Source organism: Pogona vitticeps, chromosome 7 (assembly GCF_051106095.1).
Source record: "Pogona vitticeps strain Pit_001003342236 chromosome 7, PviZW2.1, whole genome shotgun sequence".
In the NCBI taxonomy this organism is placed as follows: Eukaryota; Metazoa; Chordata; class Lepidosauria; order Squamata; family Agamidae; genus Pogona; species Pogona vitticeps.
In genome coordinates, this window is record NC_135789.1 from 26,917,095 (window position 1) to 26,923,094 (window position 6,000).

At 47.4% G+C, this 6,000-nt stretch overlaps 1 protein-coding gene across 2 annotated transcripts in view; it reads right to left on the reverse strand.

The window, feature by feature from the left end:
* Window positions 1-5,095, reverse strand: part of CLIP2 (CAP-Gly domain containing linker protein 2) — a 64,856-nt gene extending 59,761 nt beyond the window's left edge. For both annotated transcript variants that reach the window (XM_072978444.2, XM_072978443.2), the window contains exon 1: window positions 4,690-5,095. The gene's annotated coding sequence lies outside the window, so the exon portion shown is untranslated. The remainder of the gene's footprint in view (window positions 1-4,689) is intronic.
* Between the last annotated feature and the right edge of the window lie 905 nt (window positions 5,096-6,000).

The window sequence follows — 6,000 nt, forward strand, 5'->3', positions numbered from 1 at the left end:
CAATTTGAAAAATGCAGAAATACATCTCTCCCCACCAACTTTATGGTGATTTGGGTCACGATCCTGAACAGCCAACGTGGCTGAGTGGACACCAAACCAGCTGAGCTGAATCCAAACCCCTCCCAGCCTCGGGAAGCTGCAAATTAAGTCACACTTAGAACAGGGCCCTTGAATCTGTGGGGGTTTGGTGAGTCAACCCCTATGACTTCACAGGCTTACTGGAATTGCAGTTGACTACCGGGTTTCAGCTGCCCATGTGCTGTGTTGTATTGGGGGGGGGGCTATCCTCAACCACCTTTGATCCCAGAGGGATCACATGACCCCGTATTGAACAACATCTTTCTAAAAGAATTTTTACAGAAGCAGCCGCATCAGTACGATTAAAACGCAGCAGCAGCTGACCCAGCCTAACAAACATTGCAAAATAAATCTCGAAATGAAATCATCTCAGCTGGCCAGCAAAAATAGAGGGTGGGCACATGGTGGTCCTATGGGGAGTGTTTTTTATCCCCTGTATTATGCATATTTAGTGTTTTAAAAAATGTGGGGAGAGGCGGAGAGATGGAAAGCTTTGGCTTGTTTTGATTTTCTTCTCATTGCTTTTAAGATCTAAATTTGGAGGGATACTGTAGGGACATCATATAGATTAAGGGTTACATTTTCAAGAGGTTAGTTACCTGCAGATTTAAGCTAAAATAATGCACTGTCCACAGACGTTTTTCTGGAATTCAGATCTCAAGCTGAAAGATGCTCCCCAGTCTTGATCTAGATATACTGTATTATCATGGCTAGATCCATTTCTTCTACCTGTACATGTTTTTTTTCTGTATCTATTTTATTTTTATTTTTTATTTTTTTACTAACCATGGAAACTTCCTTACTGGCCATGATAGTCAGAGACCACCTGCTGCAGTTCTTTTTCTAAGCTAAATTGAAGGCAGCAGGAAATGAGGAAACCAAAGTGGGATGGAGTAATTTCCTAAAGGAAGCCATAGGCAAGAGCCAAGCAGGGCAGCTAAGGACAGCACATTCTGGAGATTGCTCATTTATTGAGTTGCCATAATTTGGAGGTGACTTGACAGCATGTAACAATTCCTGACACGGGTTGGACCAGGGAATATACTGGTCCAAAAAAAAAATCTTGCAAAAAAAGAGTCACAATCCTAACTCAGCTCTAACTTGGTTGAATCCACAAGGATCTGAAGATTTATACATAGTTATCCCGCTTTGCCTCTATGGTGTGTAGCAGCCAGGGTTTTGATCTAGGAGTTTACAGGCCTTGGTGAAAATCCCCACTCGAGCCATGAAATGTGCCAACTGGTCTCGGGCCAGCCACAAGTCTCTCGGCCCTACCTCACAGGGTTGTAGAGAGGATAAAGAGGGTGGAGAGAAGCACATCATTTTTAGCCAATCAGAGAAAAAGTGGAATATGAATAAATACACCACTTGTACTCTTAATTAATGGAGAAAATCACATCAAGCTTGACGATCCTATAGTCATGGATCCCAACAAGATACTGCTTAGATTCCACAAGGTATTGATTTCATTCCTGGTTGCACATCTGGTCACACAACTAGCAGAAATTTGACCAGCGCCTTGCTCCTTCACAGAAATTCCTTCCTGCCATTTATACCTTTTCATTCCCACGTGCAGAAATCGCCAACAGGATTCTGGCCCCCAAATGGAACAGGACTTACCCCCAAGGAAGCACCTGTTACATACAGCACTGATGTTACCTGTCTGTCATGGGTTTGGAGGGAAAGTTCCATCCTATGGGGAGTGGAAGGCGGGACATCAGGAGGAGGGGCTGTACTGTATATATATGTGAAGCCTGTGTGGTGAAGAGGAGACGCTGGGATGTGACGAAGCAGCAGCTGGGAAGAAGAAGCTGGTGTGGGAGTCTGTGTGTCAGACAGGGTACTACTGTGTGTCAGAGTACCAACCTGATAGGTTCAGGTGTCTGTTGGTTAGCCAGAACTGATAGGTTCAGGGTCTGTGCTTCAAGTTAAGGGTTCTGTGTGAACCAAACTGTATGCATGTATGAATGAGAATAAGCCACGTTACTTTATCTTATTCACCTGATCATTTTATTTTCCCTGTGTGTTGTATTTAAATAAACCTTATTCTTTTATTTGTTAAAAATCCATCCCTGGTCTGTGTGACTTCTTATAGGGAATGGTTGGTGGCAGCTTAGTTAACGTGTGGCAGATCCCAGTAGGTCTGGGTTTGTCACAGCACCCATCACATAGCCCCTTGGGGCTCCCTGATCCCACCTCCGCCTGCCCCAGAAACTCCAGTCAAGTTGCAAGGAGCAAGGAAGCTTGGGCCCCCCAGGGCTTCTGGATTACAGTTTCCATAATCCTTTACAACTGGCCAGATTCGATGAGGCTCAGATTAAAACTTCAGGAGGGTTAAATCTTATTCAGCCCACAATCAACAACACATCATAAACACAAACAAAACCGTCACAGATCAAAACAAGCTGGACTCTGATCTGCTCACTCCTCAAGTCCTACAGGAATCTGTTTGTAGGATGGCAAAAAATTGGGGAATTTCGGATCTAAATCAATAATATGGCAAGGAGCGGGGAAATTAACTCCCTCCACCCAATGGGAGATTTTTTAAAAAATGTACAAACCTGGGGCAGATGTTATTCAAGTCAGGCCCCCGTGTTCATTGTATAAAACACCATACTATAAAAATAATGCTTTGGAAGAGCTCAACCTTTCAAATCTGAAGGTAGTAGCATGCTTAAAAATGCATTTTAACAAGCATTAAGGGATTTATCGCCACCGGGCAGCGATGCATTAGCTGCTTTTTGGAAAGCTATGCTTTAAATGGTCTCAAAAGAGTTTAGCTTTTCTTTCTCGCAGTGTGTTCCTCCATCCAGAACATGGGTGAGCAGCCCGTGGGTCCTCAGGAAGCCTCCGGACTACAAACTCCATCTCTCCCCAACACCAGGTCTGCTGGTTATGGATCATGGTAGTTGTAGTCATAAGATCACAGAATAATGTCCACAAATGCTTGTTTAGAGTAATCTGCGGGGGGGGGGGAGTACAGAAAAGATGTAGAACATTGGGCCCATTTTACTGTTGGGACACATATCCGGTATGGAAAAAGCAGGCTGATGTCTACAGATGAAGTATCCGTAGCTTTAACTTTTGGATGTCAATTCAGAGGCTTTGGTATTAGTGTGTCAGTTGTGAATGTCCAAGAAAACAGTCTTCCTAGCCACCTTCGGGTCAATACTAGCCCCTTCTCTCCTCAGCACTGGTTAGGCCTCATCAAGAATACTTTGGCCACTTCTGGACACAGCCCTTTAAGAAGGATGCTAACAAATTGGAGGGCAACAAGGATGATCAAGGGGCTGGAAACCAAGCCCTTGGAGGAAAGATTGAAAGAACTGGGGATGTTTAGCCTTGAGAAAAGAAGAGGAGATAATACTCTTCAAAAACTTGTTAAATTTGTCATACCACCCGATCTTGAAACCCAACCCTCATCTTCAAAAGGCCGTAGGCCATGAACCGCAAGGTTCTATGGCTGCTTGAGAGTTGCCAATTCTCAGAAGTGATGAATGAACCCTCCCAGATGGACATGCCCTCAAATGCAACTTTTGATCTTATTTTCAAAGCCAATCAGCTGAACCTCCCCCCCCCAAAAAAAAAAACCTCACATTAACAAACTGCTCTGCTTGCTAACTGTGAGGGAGATGCACTCTGCATAGGCTCAGAGGCCTTGAGGACGTTCCTCGCACCCAGCAACAAAAACCACCCGGGAAGGGGTGAGATTTCTCCTGGAGACCAAAAATCTGCCACCTACACCGTCTTCCAAACTACCATTTTCAGACCAAGAGAGAGAGAGAGACAAAAATCTGCTCCGGCCACAGGCGTACGTGAACAGTTGCGCCAAGAAAACAAAAGAGCCCCCAGGATCACGGGGTCTTCTTTTTGCGAATTGCACTTTTCGCAACGCTCTTAACCCCCCCCCGTCCCCCACCCAACAGCCACCAACACAAACCCTAGAATCAATCAATCTTCCGATGACAGAGATAATCAAAAAGACCAAGCGGATCTCCCGACTCTTCCTTCTCTCCCCTCCGATCTCAACACCTCAAAGCAAGAACGCATCCAAGCCGTCACCGTCCCACTCTTGTTCCCAGAGCCACACAAAAATGCACCCCATAATAGTATCCCTCCCTCTGCTCGAGGCCACCCAAGGAGGATGCTCATCCCTGAACAAGGCCGGAGGAGTGTGGAAGGATGCTGGGTCCCGAGACTCCTCATCCACCAGCCTGAGGGCTAGACCCAGAGACCTTCATGGGGTGGATTCTCGATCTCGCTCCCTAGTTCCTTGGGTAGCTTCCCTGATCTCTCTCCCTATACCTTGGTCCCATAGCTTCCTACCTTGGGGTGGGTGCTCTTCCCCCCATAGACTTGCCTCGGGGGGGGGGAGCATATTATTATTATTAATAACCCAGAATGTAAACATCACAGCCCTCCCCCCCTGCCCTGAATCTCCTCCCATTGGGAGCAAGGACCTGCACCACCACTCCCGAGCCTTCCAGCCTCTTCTTTGTTGCCAGAGGAGCACAGAGCCGCAAACCCTTTCCATTTCATCCTCTCCACCTTCTTCTTTTTTTTTCCTCCCCTTCCCTTGCCCTTCCCATCCTCCTGCACGGGTGGGCTTACCTCCTCGTCTCCCAGCTGCTCAAACCGCCCAGCAAACAGAAGGAAAGCAAGGAATAAATAAATGTACATAAAAAAATAAATATCCCGGTCTCCAGATCCTTGGCTTTCTTCCGGGCTGATTGAAGACCGACGCTGCTTGCTTCCCCCAGGGTAAGAGGATGATGATGATGATAGGAAGCAGCTGGATCTAGGGATGGGGCCACTCCCTTTAGGATGCGAAACGGCTGCGTCTTTCCTCCCCTGTCACCAGGAGAAAGGATGGAAGCTGAAGAGGCGCAGGCAGAAGATGCTGCGCATCCTTGGGCAAGCGATCCCGAAGGGAGATCCGCTGGGGAAGGCCCCGCGCATCCTCTTCTCCCCCCCCCCACCTCCCGGCTCCCAAGGCGGATCCTCTGCGGCTCTTCCTGCCTTCCCACCGCCTTGGCTGGAACAAAAGGGGAAGGCGCTGAGCCCGGGAGGGCGGGCCCTTCCTCCTCCTCCAGCTGTTGGGAGCTGCAGCGCCCCTCTCCGCGCACACCGAGGCGAGCCCTCATTTCTCCGTTTCTCGGGCCCGGGCGCGGCGGCGGAAAAGAGGCGGGAGGGCGAGTTTTTTCAAACCAATCCCCAGCAGCGAGGAGCCGACCCCTGATTTTTTGCCGCCTGAGGCAGCCCTGGAAAAGGGAGCTTCAGCGCAGACTTAGAGGCAAGCTTTCCCTTCCTACCTGGTGGTCTGCGAAGGGATTTCAAATTCATGCGGCTGCTCTGTTGGTTTAAATGTATTTTCCTATGAATTTTATGGCTGTTAATGTCATAATCTCTGATTTTTTAAAAAAAAAAAGTTTGTGTATCTGTTTTTAGCTTCTACGGATGGTCATTTTTAGGGATGTAAAGCTGCCTTGGGTTCTTTTTAAGGAGAAAGGTGGGATCAGAACAGCTTAAATAAAGAAAGGATAAAAGATCTCACCAGTGCCTGGAAGGGATAAGGATCCGATACAAAGGAATAAGAAACAAGCCCTTGTATTTTCAGACTTTCCAACAGCTGCTGACATCTCGCCGGTCTTGTACCCACCCTCGCAGAAATGGGGGCAGTCTGTTACAGAAAAACGTCCAGCAGCCCTGGGTTGCCTTAAAGATGATGAAGTTGTCATCCACTTCTTCTTTGGCTGCGTTTGAAGACGGGGGTGGTGGGGCAACTGAAAATGTGGGCCCCAAATTCACAAAGGGTAATACAGTGAATGCAACTGGATTTGCTTGACACCAAAATAAAACACGCTGGTCTTAAGGTTACACCAGACACCATGGATTTGAAATGTGCCTGGTACAGTGGTGAAA